The sequence below is a fragment of the Simochromis diagramma genome, unplaced genomic scaffold, assembly GCF_900408965.1.
Source record: "Simochromis diagramma unplaced genomic scaffold, fSimDia1.1 OVJJ01000565.1, whole genome shotgun sequence".
Lineage (NCBI taxonomy): Eukaryota > Metazoa > Chordata > Actinopteri > Cichliformes > Cichlidae > Simochromis > Simochromis diagramma.
The window spans coordinates 1333104-1348519 of NW_024387304.1; the positions used below are offsets into that span (position 1 = coordinate 1333104).

The 15416-nt window shown below is 42.0% G+C and overlaps 1 long non-coding RNA gene across 2 annotated transcripts; it reads left to right on the top strand.

The window, feature by feature from the left end:
• Positions 1-784: 784 nt before the first annotated feature.
• Positions 785-6390, top strand: LOC120716728. 2 transcript variants are annotated; one of them, XR_005692026.1, is made up of 2 exons: positions 785-799; positions 6286-6390. It is a non-coding gene; the product is annotated as an uncharacterized LOC120716728 (long non-coding RNA). The 2 variants fall into 2 exon arrangements; XR_005692025.1 differs by lacking the exon at positions 785-799 and adding an exon at positions 1381-1393.
• The last annotated feature ends 9026 nt before the right edge of the window (positions 6391-15416 follow it).

Here is a 15416-nt window from a genome sequence, read left to right on the forward strand (position 1 = left end):
GAAGTCAAAAGCTTCACAGACTATGGATTTTAAGAACTAGTTCTACTTAAAGCACTACATATCGGCTGGGACATACTGTCAATTCCTGAAAAGAAAAATCTCGATGGTTACAAAAGGTTCATCATGGTTTATAATGAACACGATGTTGCCTCATTTGAGTTCAATGTATCTACAGCAGATAAAGTTCTAGTAATATTGATTCTAAGTCATTTGAGTCAAAGACAGCTGTATCATGACTGATGACCTTTTCTCTCTGCGCCATCTCACTGATCATTCTCCCCCACATATCATCTAATACTGCAGAAATCCTCCATAAACATCCCTCATACACAATTTCCCCTCTCATTTGCACCTTATCCTGCTGATTCTGTCTAAAATAAAGCAATGAAATGAATCCATCACTGGGCTGATAATGAAAGACGACGGAGACACTGCTTCCGGGATTTTATTTTGTACATTTAGCCGGAAAATGACTCTGAACTGTCATAAAGTGAAATTCTCTGATGGAAGCATTTGTGTATGTGAATGCTGTATGCGTGTGTGTGTGCTATGCATGTGTGTGAGAAAGCGAGTGTGTATGGCTTCGAGCCTCAGTCATCATGAATCATTGATTTAAATGATCCTAGCATGCTAATTCCTGCTGATTCCTTTCCATGCTGTTATTATAAAAGTCAGCACAACAGTCATTAAGAGCTGAAAACAGCTTAAAACTTTACCCATCTGACTCCTGAATGAACCCAGCACAGCACGCCATGAAACATGACCCTGTGTGGGTGTGTTTGCATGTGTGTGTGTGTGTGTGTGTGTGTGCATGTGTGTGAGAGAGAGGGGGAGTGCGTGTGAGCGTCCTAATCCAGGATTTATTGGCCATTAGTACAGCCTGAAAGTCATTACAGTTCATTTTGCTGCCGGCTTGACGTTTTATTAGGACAAATACAGGCTTTTTGGATACGTGTATGTGTGTACTTGTGTGTATAAGAGTGCGTGTGCGCTTTAGTGTTTGTGGGTACGTTTGCATGTGAGTGTTCGAGAGTGACATTTTATCAGGACAAATTTCCCTACAGGGATCAAGGCCGTGATTTCTCAGAGCAGGAAAAAGACTAAAAAGCCTCAAGAAAGCAGAGATAGATAGATAACAGAGGGATTGACAGCTGGATAGAGACAGAAAAGAAAGATTCATATGAGCTGCAATAGACAAATGATGTGAAAGACAGACAAATGGACAGAGAGAAAGATCATATGTGGGTTGGACAGATGGACAGTGACCTAATAGGCAAATAATAGAGGGAAATTGTGTGAGATGATGTGGAGAAAAGCATATGAGAGTAGAGAGGCAGAAAGAAACATGTAATGGATAGACTGATGGTAGGTAACGTTAGTGATGATGGATGGAGTTCAACAAATCTTAAAGTTTCTGGGCTGACAATTACACCCACAATCTTTAGTTCTGTTCACCAGGTTTTGGCGGTGGATATGTGAAGACCAGTGTTATTAAGTAACGCGTTACAGTAACTATGTTATTATTGTGGTAACGAGCATGGTAACTAGTTATCTCCCAGAGCTCCTTTAACCTGTGGCGTACCTCAGGGGTCCATACTAGGCCCCCTGTTGTTTATTCTGTACTTGCTCCCTCTGGGCGATGTGCTCCGTAAACATAATGTGTCCTTCCACATCTTTGCCGATGATATTCAGATCTACCTCCCTCTGAGGTTGAACTGCAATGTTTCTTTGCAGCCGCTACTCTCCTGCTTGTCTGACATTAAGACTTGGATGACTCTTAACTTCTTACACCTTAACGAAAGCAAAACTGAAGTCATTGTGTTTGGGCTTCCCAAAGATCCCAACTTCTCTCTTGACTTTTTGGGACCCCTAACCTCCGATTGCACTTCTTCCATTAAGAGTCTTGGTGTTATTTTTGACAATGCTTTTAAACTTGATAAACAAATCAGCTCTGTAGTTAAGGGATCTTATTATCATTTGCGGATTTTAGCCAAAGTCAAGTCTTACCTTTGCAGGAACGATCTAGAAAGAGTGGTCCATGCTTTTATTACTTCACGGCTAGACTACTGCAATTCCCTCTATGCTGGCCTAGATCGTTCCTGTCTACATCGCCTTCAACTGGTGCAGAACGCTGCCGCTCGCCTGTTGACCGGTTCAAAAAAAAGAGACCACATCACTCCGGTTCTCTGCTCTCTCCACTGGCTCCCAGTTGCCTTTAGGATTGATTTTAAAATCTTATTGCTGGCTTTTAAGGTTTTAAATGGCACTGCACCTTTTTACCTGTCAGAACTCCTTAGTACTTATCGCCCCAGGAGATCTTTGAGGTCAGCCGACCTGATGCTTTTAGATGTTCCCAGGTATAAATTAAAGACAAAGGGAGAGAGGGCGTTTGCTGTGGCTGCACCCAGACTGTGGAACAGCTTACCTCCTCACGTCAGACTCTCCAAAAGCCTAGAAACTTTTAAAACCGCTCTTAAAACTCACCTCTTTTCATTGGCTTTTAGAAAGGTTTAATTTATTTGTTTTATTTATTTTTATTTTATTTTTATCAGCGAGGTGTTACTACGAAATTGTGTTCTATTGTATTTTTATCTGTATTTACTGTACAGCACTTTGGTCAGCCTTGGTTGTTTTTAAATGTGCTCTATAAATAAACTTGACTTGACTTGACTTGACTTATTATGCCAAAATCAGGAACGTTTTAATCATTACTGGGATTTAGATAGGGTCGTTATTTGTTACTTTGTGTGTTGTGTTCGACTTACCTCGGAAATCGGAACACGGACCTGGGAATAATGTCACACTCGAGTAAACAGTGTTCTGGTTAGCCTCATCGGAGAAGTCGAGATTCCAATATGGCAATGCCCTCAAAAACGGCTGCATTGCTAGCTCTACAAAAAGACTAAACACTACTCCTACACTACTACTAAACACATATGCAGCCATAGCTGTACTCGGTGGGCCGATGGTGATTTTTCGTTTTGATATGCCAATGTCTTGGGGAGGGGGGGGGGTTGTTTTTCCATAACGGTATAAACAATGAAAGGTGGTGGATTGCTGGCAGATGTGTAAAAATAACTTAATTGTTTGGTGGTGGCATCGCGTAGCTTCCACAGATTCAGCACAAGAGTTGGCAGTTCGTCTTGTAATCGGAAGGTTGCCGGTTCGAGCCCCGGCTCCAACAGTTTCGGTCATTGTGTCCTTGGGCAAGACACTTCATCCATTGCCTACGGGTGGTGGTCCGGTGGTGCCAGTGTCCGGCAGCCTTGCCTCTGTCAGTGCAACCCGTTCTCACTCCCAAAGTGTAACATTTTACGCTAGGTGACAAATCGTCACCATATTACGTTTTCGGCTACCCACCACGTTCCTAAATGACGACCTCGGAAAAAAGAGGAAATATGAGAACCGTCTGGAATGAATCTACACATGTTCGCTCTTTTTTTTCAAATCGCTTACAAACACGCTATTTAACATCATTAAAGTCCTGGTTAAGGTCAGGAATAAGGTTATGGTCAGGGCTAGGGATAAGGTTAGGTTTAGGGCTGGAATACAGGGCTGGAACGTCCATTACCGCGGGAGCGTCATTGCACTGAATTCCAGCCATAACCCGCCGCGTACCATAAGAACGCCGAAGGTCTCCTTTCGCGTTCCTCAGGAACGCCGCGGGACGTGACAAAACGTCGACATGTTACGCCTCGGGAGTGAGAACGCTCTGGTCAGTGCGCCCCAGGGCAGCTGTGGCTACAACGTTGCTTGCCATCACCAGTGTGTGAATGAATGACTGAATGTAGTGTAAAGTAGTCCTTAGGGACTAAGTAAAAGCGCTATACAATACAGGCCATTAGCAAGTGGTGGAGGCCAGCAGGTGGATGAGGGAAAGGGGAGGCAGGAGGAGGAGAGACCCGAGGCGGCCGCCGGTCGGAGTGTCAGGTGAACTGAACTTCAGGTAAGAAGTTATGACCTGCAGTCTATCTGGGTCTGATATAAACCAAGTTTAGGTAGAGTTTATTTTCGTTGTGCTGACTTTTTTCAGTCAGTTACAATAACTCGTACTGCTACTAGCTAGCATGACGGAGTTTCTATACAGCTGGGTGGGTGCTATGTTGTTACTGATAGTGAACTGTATTTCGTTCATAAGGTTAGCTAGTAGAGTTGCCAACCGTCCCATAAAAAGCTGAATCGTCTCGTATTCAGAGAAAATATTACGTGTTTCGTATTGAGCTGAAAAGGAACGCAGTTTGTCCCAGACTTCAGCTGGAATGAAAAAAAGACACAAAGGTGTTATTCTGTGTCTTTACGCTGTCAGCTGGCTTTTCTTCTCTCATTCTCTCCCCTCCCTCTACTGTTGCTACTTCAATCATGATCAACAATCAGTGGATCGGCTTTTCTGTCCTAAGTCCCATCTCTCTTTTTTGTTTATCGCCCACTTTGCGCCAGAAAGAGGAAACCAGCGGAGGTCGCGCTAATCAAAAGCAGCACGTTTAAGCTTGATAAGCTGTTGTTATAATTTATTTAATATTAATTTCTAGTATCAGCTGATGTTTGCTGGAGCCACAGCCGTAAAAGCTGCTGGTCATGATATCGATTTAGATATGTGGTGAGAGGGAAACATGATGATGAAACCAGGAGATGTCCTTACTGAATCATCAGAGCTGAACAGGTGATGGAGAAACAGTTTTACCTTTTAGGTGACATGAATGAGTTGAAGGGAAGTTATGAACTGTTTCTGAGAGACAAATAACACCAGGATCCTTTTTTTACGTAGCAGACAGCTGGTAACAGCGGGTCTAGCAAAGTTTTGCCAGGGGGCAGGTAGGGCATTAAAAGGGAAAAGGGAGCACAAAGAAATACTTTTCTTTCTTATTCTCATTTAAAATATCTAGCTTTTAACAAATAATTATCTGAATCTTACAACAAAAGATTGATTGATTGATTGATTGATTGATTGATTGATTGATTGATACATATATACCAACAAGACAGTGTACAGCGTTTGTTTTCATTCAAAGGCTTTATGTTTTTCCTATAATGGTGGGCCGGTCTCTAGTCAAAATGCCTGGGCTGATTTTTTGTCCCAGTCCAGCCCTGTATGCAGCTCGTATGCAGTCTGGAGTTACCTACATCTTCCCGCTCGGAAGGCAGAATTTCCGAGTTCTGAGTACAATCAAAAGCACCACGACTGCAGTTTTCGTATTGGATTTTAAAAGCACATGTGACACTGTGACGTAGGCTAGAATCATGGCAGCAGTCGACGACGGTCCAGGCGTGAGATTTCTCTCGTGAAAATATGCACATTATTTTTTCCTTTCTGTTTGTAGGTGGCACAGTGCACTTGTGGCAGGATAGTGCTAACATGTAAGCAAGCAGAGCGTTCTCACTCCCGAGGCGTAACATGTCGACGTTTTGTCACATCCCGCGGCGTTCCTGAGGAACGCGAAAGGAGACCTTCGGCGTTCTGATGGTACGCGGCGGGTTATGGCTGGAATCCAGTGCAATGACGCTCCCGCGGTAGTAGACGTTCCAGCCCTGTATTCCAGCCCTAAACCTAACCTTATCCCTAGCCCTGACCATAACCTTATTCCTGACCTTAACCAGGACTTTAATGATGTTAAATAGCGTGTTTCTAAGCGATTTGAAGAAAAAGAGCGAGCATGTGTAGGTTCAGTCCAGACGGTTCTCATATTTCCTCTTTTTCCGAGGTCGTCATTTAGGAACGTGGTGGGTAGCCGAAAATGTAATATGTTGACGATTTGTCACCTAGCGTAAAATGTTACGCTTTGGGAGTGAGAACGGGTTGTAAGCAAGCTAGAAGACTGGCAATCTTGCTGGGTATCCAGTTAGGGAAGCAACACATTAACAACAGAATTCTGAGTAAAACTAAAGTTACTTTCCCTAGTAACTAGTTACTTTCAAAGTAAGGTTAAGTTTGATAAACGTAAGGGGGGGGGTGTCTGGCAGACGTAGGTCACCGGTCTGGTAGCGGCGCTGCTCCTGGGTGGGTCTGGGGCAGGCTTTGCCACTTGGTGTTCTGGGGTGTGCTTCACTTCCGGGCTGGGGTTCTGGCTGGGCCCGGGAGGTTAGTGTGTCGCCTGGGTTGTGGGTGGGTGGAACTGGAGGCCTTTCAGCTGGCAGAGAGGTTGTTACCATCCTTTGCAGGTGGTCTCTGCACTTGAGGAGTCCACTCTGCAAGAGGGGGTTATCTAGCAGAGGTGGAGGATGAACTCAACTTGGGTGTCTATTGTCTTATGTAGTCTGGGAGTTGACTGAATGTTGGGGTGGGAGTAGTTTAGGGCTGCCACGATTAGTCGACTAGTCACGATTACGTCAACTATTAAAATCGTCGATGACTAACTTAATAGTGGATGCGTCGTTTGAAGCTTTGTAAGATCCTGAAAGACGCAGGAATAAGTGGTAGGATTTAAGAGTGTAATAACGGACTGAAACAGAAGATGGCAGGATGTCAGCTGTCGTTAGACACCTGTAGGAGCCATAATTGAATTTTGATGATCACTGGGTTTTTATTTGTTTGGTTGTTATGGGAGTCACGTGGGTGCTACCGGTGACATAAATGGGCGTTGTCAGTCTGTCATTCACTGGTTTTGATTTTGACAGAGAGGAGGGCTGGGTAGCCGTAGTTTTTGTTCACCGCTGCACAACATGTTTCGCTTCGTTATATTAGAGCCTGTGACGTTGTAAGAGTCTGAATCAGGAGCCGATGACATTACTCTGTAAACTCTCAAAGCACTTTAATAAACAAGCAAACAATTCCACCTCTCGCATTATTGCGTAAAGTTGACAGCGCGTCAGGCAAATAGGCAGGCTCCATCCCCGGCCTCTAGCGACTGTGGAAGTCGCTACAACACCAAATAAGAAGAAGCAGTCTCCGATGGCATGGCTACCTGGCAATGGAGCTTGGAAGTCTGGGAGCATTTTGAGAAAATGAAAGAGAAGAATTTCCGATGCAAAATCTGCAAAATGGAACTTGCCTTCCATGGCAGTACGACCGTGATGCACGAGCATCTGAACAGGAAGCATGTCGTGGCTGATTTAAGGACGACGAAGTGGTACAGTCGTTTCGCTAAGCTAATTGGCTATTTAGCTTCTAACATTAGTTTAAACTGTGAGCTACTTACGCATATTGATAGCTGTAAATGTTATGTTACAGTACTGCTAAAAAAAGACGTTCTTCTTCAATGACAACTTTGTCACCAAGCCAACAACATGCGCACCTCGGCAAGCAGATGTCCTGACTGAATCAATCTTGAACATGTTGGTGACGGACATGAGGCCCCTGTTCATAGTTATTGATCAGGGATTCAAAGAGATGATCAAGCAGTTCAACCCAGATTAGCATGATAAATACCTACCAGGCTGATCCCACTTCACCAAAATGATGTAAAAGAAATATGATGCAACCTTTGAGAAGGTTTGTCTCTCTATGTCTCTCTCTTCCATCTCTCACACCGCAAACACAAAATAGCAATTTGTATTACAATTTAATACATTTCATGATGAAATAATATTAATAAAATAATCTTGGTTAAAGCATGTAAAGATTGTTTTACTGATATGTTGAATGTTTATTGTTTAACCTACTTTACTGTATTTGGTGTAACTGAATTATTGAACTGGTAAATTTAAATCTTGATGCATAAACTGACAAACATTATTAATAATGAAAAAATATACTGTAATTGTCTCCCTAATGCTTACTATTGTTCCAAATCATCTCACATCTTTAGGTAAAGCAGACCATCAGGGTGTCAAAGGTTTCTTCACCCTGACTGCTGATGTCTGGACCAGTCGTGCAACAGAGGCCTACCTTGGTGTGTCTTGCTATTTCCTGAGTGAACCCATATGGAAAAGATATATATAAATCTTATAAAGTTTTTATCTGTCTTGTATGAAACTTGTATGAAAAGCATACAAGAGTGAAAACACATATAAGATCCCTTGAAAAATTATATAATGAAACTTGTATGTTTTGTATACTTACTAAAAAAAAATATGAAAGTAATGAGAAAGTGGCCACTTTCATGAGTAAATCATGTAAGCCTTATATGATTTATATATGATTTACTCATGAAAGTGGCCACTTTCATGAGTAAATCATATATGTTTTTACTATTTCTTTTCCATGTGGGAAGATTAGAAGATGCTTGAAGAAAAACATGGACTGGCCTCTATCTGGGTCGCTGGACACTCACTCTAGCTAGTCATAGTCAATACTGCTCTCAAAGAAACCACCATCAGCAGAAGACTAGGTGCTGCTAGGCAGCTAGTGGAGCATTTTAAGAGAAGCAAGCTGGTTAGTGCAAGGCTAAAAATGAAACAGGAGCAAATGAATGTCAGTAAGATGACAATAGTACATTCTCCTCCTCAAACAGCACTGGCCTCTCACTGATCAGATCCTGAGGTAACTCTGAGGGGGAAGCACTACTTTGACTTGAAGCCAGAGCAGTGGGCGCTCCTTGAAGAACTGAAGCAAGGGTTGGTGCCTTTTGAGCCTGCTACTGTTTACCTTAGTGGACAGCAGTACACAACCATTTCCGGTCTTCCACAGGTGGTCAAAGGGCTGACACAGGCTGTACACCAAAGCCAATTTGAGACGAGCTCAGGAAAATTTTTCATTGGCAGCGCAGAAAAAGGGATAACACAGAGATAGGGGAGTATTTGCACTTTCTTAGCAGAGAAAGAAAACCCTATTATTCTCGCAGCTGCCTTGGACCCCAGATTCAGAAAGCTGAAGGTTTTAGCTCCTGAAGATGGCATCAGAGTGCAGTGGACTGTTGAAGTGCTTGCTGTCAAAGAAGCAAATGCTGGGACACATGACCATGCAAAACTGCAGACGGCCAATGGTTCAGGTATAATTGAAAAGACTGCTCTGGACACCCTCCTTGAGTTTGACACAGACAGTCAGGGTGAAAATGGAAGAAGCATCTAAGGAGGACCGAGATGTCCAAGTTGTGAGAAGTGAAGTACTTTAAAAAGGTCCACAGTCTCTAAAAAGGATGATCCTCTTAAATGGTTGAGCAAAAATGAGGGACATTTCCTCACACTATCAAAGCTAGCTAGATCTTTTCTGTGCATTCCTGCAACCTCCACCCCATCAGTCTTGTCCGCAGCAGGGAACATCTGCTCTCAAAAGATAGCAAGCCTTTCTGCATAACATGTAGAAAAGCTAACTTTCCTGGCTATGAACAAGAATCTTGAGTAGATTGGGACTATATAGTCAGAGTGTAGTAAAGTTCAATATAGTTGTGAGCACTGAGCAGCAAATGCACTTTTGTTATATTGGTTTTCGCCAACTGGGGCAGGGAGCCGGATGAAGGAGCTGGTCGTCTGGTCGATGTCTGGGCTGGGCCTCCCTGCTGCTGCAGGACCCAGGGGCGGTCTGCTTGTTTCCATCCCAGAGTAAAGAAAACCTTCTCCTGGGTCTGGGGGTGGATTGCCCCTCTGGGGGTGCTGGTGACTGGACCTGGGAGTATGGATGGGGGACGATGAGTGAGTGTAATACGTTCATTTCTGTGTGTCTCCATGTTGGGTGAATGCTGAGTATTTGTGTGCCTTTTTGTCTGTGTCTATGTGTCAGGTCAGGTCTTAGTCTCCACCTCTCTGGGAACGTCTCTCTTTGGTTGGCTGCTGCCTCTAAACATATCATGCATTATTAGTACTGTATGCTGCTCAGTAACATTCAATGTTTATTATTCTCTTTTACTGATGCTTATGGTGGTTGTTGCTGTGGTTTCCCTGCTGTGTTGTTTGCTTTGTGCTTGTTTTTCTTCAGCAGGTGGTCAAGCAGATTTTCTGTGTCTTTTCTCCCTCCTATCCCTCTTCTCCTCACATTTTGTTTCCCTCTCCTTCAGTTAACTCTTTTCCCAACTTTTTTTCTTCTTTCTCTTTTCCGTACCCCAGTCCTGTCTGTTCTGATTGTAATAACTTAAAATTAAATAAATAAATAAAAATCAAATACACTATGACAATCAAGTGGACCAGTATAGCAAAAGCTGTAGCGTTCCACTTGGGAAAATAAATCTGTTGGGCAATTATCCTGGCCTTTTGACAATAATTCTGATTTAGCAATCAGAATTATTGTCAAATAATTGCCCAACAATTGCCTTTTCTGTCCAGTGCTGGACAGAAAAGGCAAATAAATAAATAAATAAATAAAAAGTTTCTGGGCTGTGAAGAACAAACTAACAGCTCAATACTTTCTGGACATTTTAGGCTAAACAATGAGTAACACAGCTAGTGACAAAATGTAGATTTAGGTGTAGATAAAATGTAAAAAGTACAAAAATTAGTTCACCAACAGAAAAATTAGAAGCAATTACAAAACCCTCTGTAACCAGCAGGGGCTAATTTTAAATCATAAATAACACAATGTGAAATTTAAAATTCAGGGTTTGTTTTTTTTTGGCCCAGTCACGTTTCAAGTAAAAAAGTAGAATGGCGATGCAAATTTCTATGTACGTAGATAGAAATTAGAAAGAAATTTGCAAATCTTTGCTCTCTGATTTGCAACAGATTTGTCAGCCTTGCATTTACAGTTAATTACTATATTATCACAGACAGATTGCATATAATTCCAAACTTGACTGCTTTCAGTGAAAAATTGAGAGCAGGCTCACTCAGTCTTGACTAGGGATGGGTACCGGTGTCGACATAAACGGTAGTAACCAGACCGAAAAGCAGCGCACATTTCGGTGCTTTATTTCGGTGCTTTTTTTCCTGAGCTGTGATACACTTTAGATTCTAGCCAATCATTTTACGTTTCTGAGGATAGTAGGCGGGTCCAGGTACGTGCGTTCTTTTAGAGCAGAGCTACAGATTAAAAATGCCCAAGGCGAAGCGGTCAAAAGTCTGGCTGTACTTCACAGCAAAATATGCAAACTCAGCAGCCTGCAACAAGTGCTTTAAGCTGATACTGTGATACTGTCAAAGGAGGTAACACCTCAAATCCGATGAAACACCTGGCGACGCATAGCGTTTTTTTTAAAAGCCGAGAAATGCGCCATATTTGATAGCTTGCTGCGAGACCTCACACCGTGCACATCTACTGCGGGTGGGTTGCCTGTTATCGGACCCGGAGCAACATCTCCCAAAAACCCGAAGAGGAGAGTCCTGGCCCCTAGCCCTGCCAGTGTAGCAGAAATGATGAGGATGATGATGGCAGCAGCAGCCGTTCTTCTCTGCGTGAGTAGCTTAATGTTGTTCGTGTGTAATTTACGTTGAGTAGGCTAACCACGTTATTACATTAATGCATGTAAGGTGAACTAGCAAACATCATCATAGCTACATGCGGCTGTCCTCTTGTTTGATGGCAGATACTCCCTTCACCCTGGCCAAAAAGGCTAAAATGACCAAAGAAAAAGTGGAAAACAGTTAAACATGAGAGGTTTTTGGACAAAGTTTGTGTTTTTTCCATTGTTTAAGCACTGCTTCCAGCCAAGAGTGATACCATATATGCCCCATAGCTGCAGAAAAGGCTAACATTGTTATCTTTTTACAAAAAAAACAGCTGAACATGAGAGGTTTTTGGACCAAGTGTGTGTTCTCCATTCTTTAAGCACCGGTTTGAGCACCGTTTAAGCACCGGCACCGTTTCAAAAGTACCGCTTTGGCACCGGTATCGGATAAAACCTAAACGATACCCATCCCTAGTCTTGACTCACCAAAGTTGCTTTTAATACAGCAGCTGACAGCAAGATGTCACAGACTTCTTCAGTTCAGAAGCAAAAAGATTGCAAGTTGCAGTATATGGATTGCACATGGTTGGTTATGCCATGGGCTCCAACTACTGTTTTCTCTAGTCCATTTCTATCATCAATGTAGAACTTTATACTGGTGCTTTACAGATTGGAAAGGTCATATGTGAAGACGTAACACATAATGTTCCTTATGATCAGGTCACACATTAATGAAATTCATCAACTGTTGGCAAAATAACAAAAAAGTAACTCATTTTAATAAGTTATTGTAGAGGAAGAACAGAATTTGCCACAGTGGCCATCTGTTTTTCCAGCTCTAGTAAACACATCCAACCCCATTCAAATTTCAAATCTGCTGTGTGACTTGGTCAGTTTACATTTTTTTTGAAAATTCCAGGCATGCACCATTAGTCAGTAATATTGCCATATGACCATTTAACCAGAATATTATTCTTGTCATAGTGGAATGGCTTCTGCAAAAGCATTTAGACCATCAAGGGACACTGACAGCATTTCCCACAAGCAAACAGAACTGTATTGATTGAATTTACAATAAGCATGGAATCAATCAAACTGCATCACATCCATCACTCTGGACTGGAAACCATCCCATTCTGAATAACAGCACTGTATTGTTTTGATCTATCAGCCTAATCCACTCTGTGTGTATGTATGTATGTTTTCATTTAGTCATTTTCAAATGTGTGTGTGTGTCCTCTCCAGTGTTCTGTCTTAAACCAAATAATTGCCATATATAAACACTCTGCATACGCTGTGGTCTCCATCCCCTCCAATCATCAGTTACTCAGCTGTGTTGTTATCTTTATAATCAAGCATTGCACTGTACATTGTAGACAATGAACAAAGACCTACACTTTTGCATAATAGGATTCACCAATCATCATAAACCTTCTAGCAAGAAACAAGAAATATGAGTGTGAGTAAGAGAATGGGAGAGTTGATAAAATACAATAACCACACATCATAATGATACATATCTCCCTAAAAGGAGGGAAACTATTCAGCAAGCAGGAAACGCTGTTCAACAAGAAGACAGTATTGGGTAAGATTCAACTATATTCCTGAAAAGCTAAAATCACACCAGAATAAGAATAATCCAGTCCATGTACCACTAAAAGTCAAATCACCCATATATATAAGTAGTAATGCTGGCATAGTGGCCTAAGTAATTATTAGCAGACAGCTTCTCGAAACAGCTTTAATGAGTGCACTTATTTCTTGTCAAAGCAAGATAAACTAATTGGTGACAACCCCTAACTGGCTTAAACTAATTGTTGTACCAAATAAATCACTTCTATCTCTAATTTGCAGCTGACATTGTTGCCATTGTTACCACAGAAGAAAATCAATGTTCTTCTAAGTTTTGGTAAACAGTCAGAAAAACAGACTGGCTTTATTTGAGCTTTGTCCAAGCCCTTCAGTTTTCTATTATCTCTGTTTTATCTCTCTAGCGCCAAATGACAATAACAATTTTCTCAAGGCACTTTATATTGTAACGTAAAAGCCCTACAATACTACAAAGAATACAGAGAAAACCTCAACAATCATATGATGACCTGTGAGCAAATGACAGCGGGAAGGAAAAATTCCCTTTTCAGAGGAAGAAACCTCTGGCAGAACTACGCTCAGGGAGGGGCGGCCATGTGCCGCGACTGGCTGGGGTGAGTGGAGGAAGACAGGACAAAGACATGCTGTGAAAGAGAGCCAGAGATAATTAAATGCAGAGTGATGTATAAACACTGTGAGTGAAAAAGGTGACGGAAGAAAAAAAACAGTGCATTACGGCAAAACCATCAAGTGATTTTTCTTTTTTTCAAATAAATAAATTAAGTGTTAAAAAAGCATACTGCAAAAATTATTTTGTTTTTAACTTATTTTAATTTTTTAACACGTGCACTTCAGTGGACATTAGGAGTTCATTGACTGCAAATGTGAAACAAACCAAATTCGAGAGCTGGTTATGGAAATTAAAATCTTTGTAAGCCGGATATGGTAAATATACTGGTTCTTAAATGTATAGTGCCTTTCTACTCTGAGCACTCAAAGCACTTTACACAACTTGCCTCATTCACACAAGGACTTTTTTCTATGTTTTATGTAAGTGCTTCTATCTACCATTCACACACATTCATACTCGGAAGGATGCATGGGAGAGGAACTTGGGGTTAGTATCTTGCCCAGGAATATTTGGCATGCAGACTGGAAAAGACAGGAATCAAACCACCAACCTTTAAATTATTCGGTAACCTGCTGTACCACCTGAGCTACAGATATCAAAGCATGTTTAACATAATTACATAAACACATCATAAAAAAGTAGATCAACTTAGAAGTCACTGAAATTTCGCTAGCTGTAGGCCACTGCTCTAGGAACAACTGATTACACTGGGCTTCCTATTTCACAAAAGTCCAATCATTTATGATACCTGAGGAAGCACTGTGTTTTCTTGGAGACTCAAGGAACATTTGGCATTTCACATATCTCACATATGTTTTACTGTTGCGCCCAGGCCTTCTACACATGGAGGTCCCTGGATTGTTAACCATTTCAGTCAAGTGGACTGAACCATATTTTCTTAATCTCTTGCCTGGTTGAAGCTTCTTTTTCTTTATTTCTGGAGAGAACTCTTCATCACCTGAATCAGTCAGACCTGTTTCACATGTTTGCCCCTTGTTCATCAGTTCCTCGGACAAGACGAGCTTGAACTCCAGGTACTTGGAGGGGATCTTCTCAGCTTGTTTCAAGACCTGGTAGTCTTGTCAGTACTGAAGCAGGGAATTGATAAAGGCCAAATCAATGCGATTGCAGTATGGTGCGAACAGTCCACTTCTTGGTCCGGCAAGATATTCTGAGAAGAAGCTGAGTATGTGATCACATAGGTCAACCCCTCCTATGTTGATATTATATTCTGCAACCATTGCAGGTCTTGGGACTTGGATTTGCCTCTATTCTTCTTTTGACCATCTGGCATAGATATCTTGGGGCTAAATTCCATGAGCGGTGTCATGACAAGAGGCTTGTTGTCAATCCATTTGGCAACTGCTATTTCATCAGGTCTCTATACAATCATTTCTGATGGCCCTTTTGTTCTCAGGATGACGTCAGCGTTGAGGTGGCACTCTTTTGGGATTTAATTCTTTTAAATTGTTCCAATACCAAGTACGGATGGGTACTGGTATCCGGTGCCATTATGGCACCGGTTCTGACATAAACGGTAGTAACCAGACCGAAAAGCAGCGCACATTTCGGTGCTTTTTTTTTTCCTGAGATGTCATACACTTTGGATTCTAGCCAATCATTTTACCTTTGCAAGGGTACGTATGTTCTTTTAGAGCAGAGCTACAGATGCTCAAGGCGAAGCAGTCAAAAGTCTGGCTGTACTTCACAGCAAAAGATGCCAACTCAGCAGCTTGCAACAAGTGCTTTAAGGTGATACTGGGATACTGTGCAAAGGAGGTAACACCTTGAATCTGACGACGAACCTGGTGACACATAGCGTTTTTTTAAAAGCCGAGAAATGCACAAAGTTAGCAACTTCCCCCAAGAACCCGAAGAGTAGAGTCCTGGCCCCTAGCCCGGCACCGTTTCAAAAGTACCGGTTTGGCACCGGTATCGTATAAAACCTAAACGATACCCATCCCTAGTACCAAGCAGACCTCTTTCTTGAAGAGCATCCAGAAGAA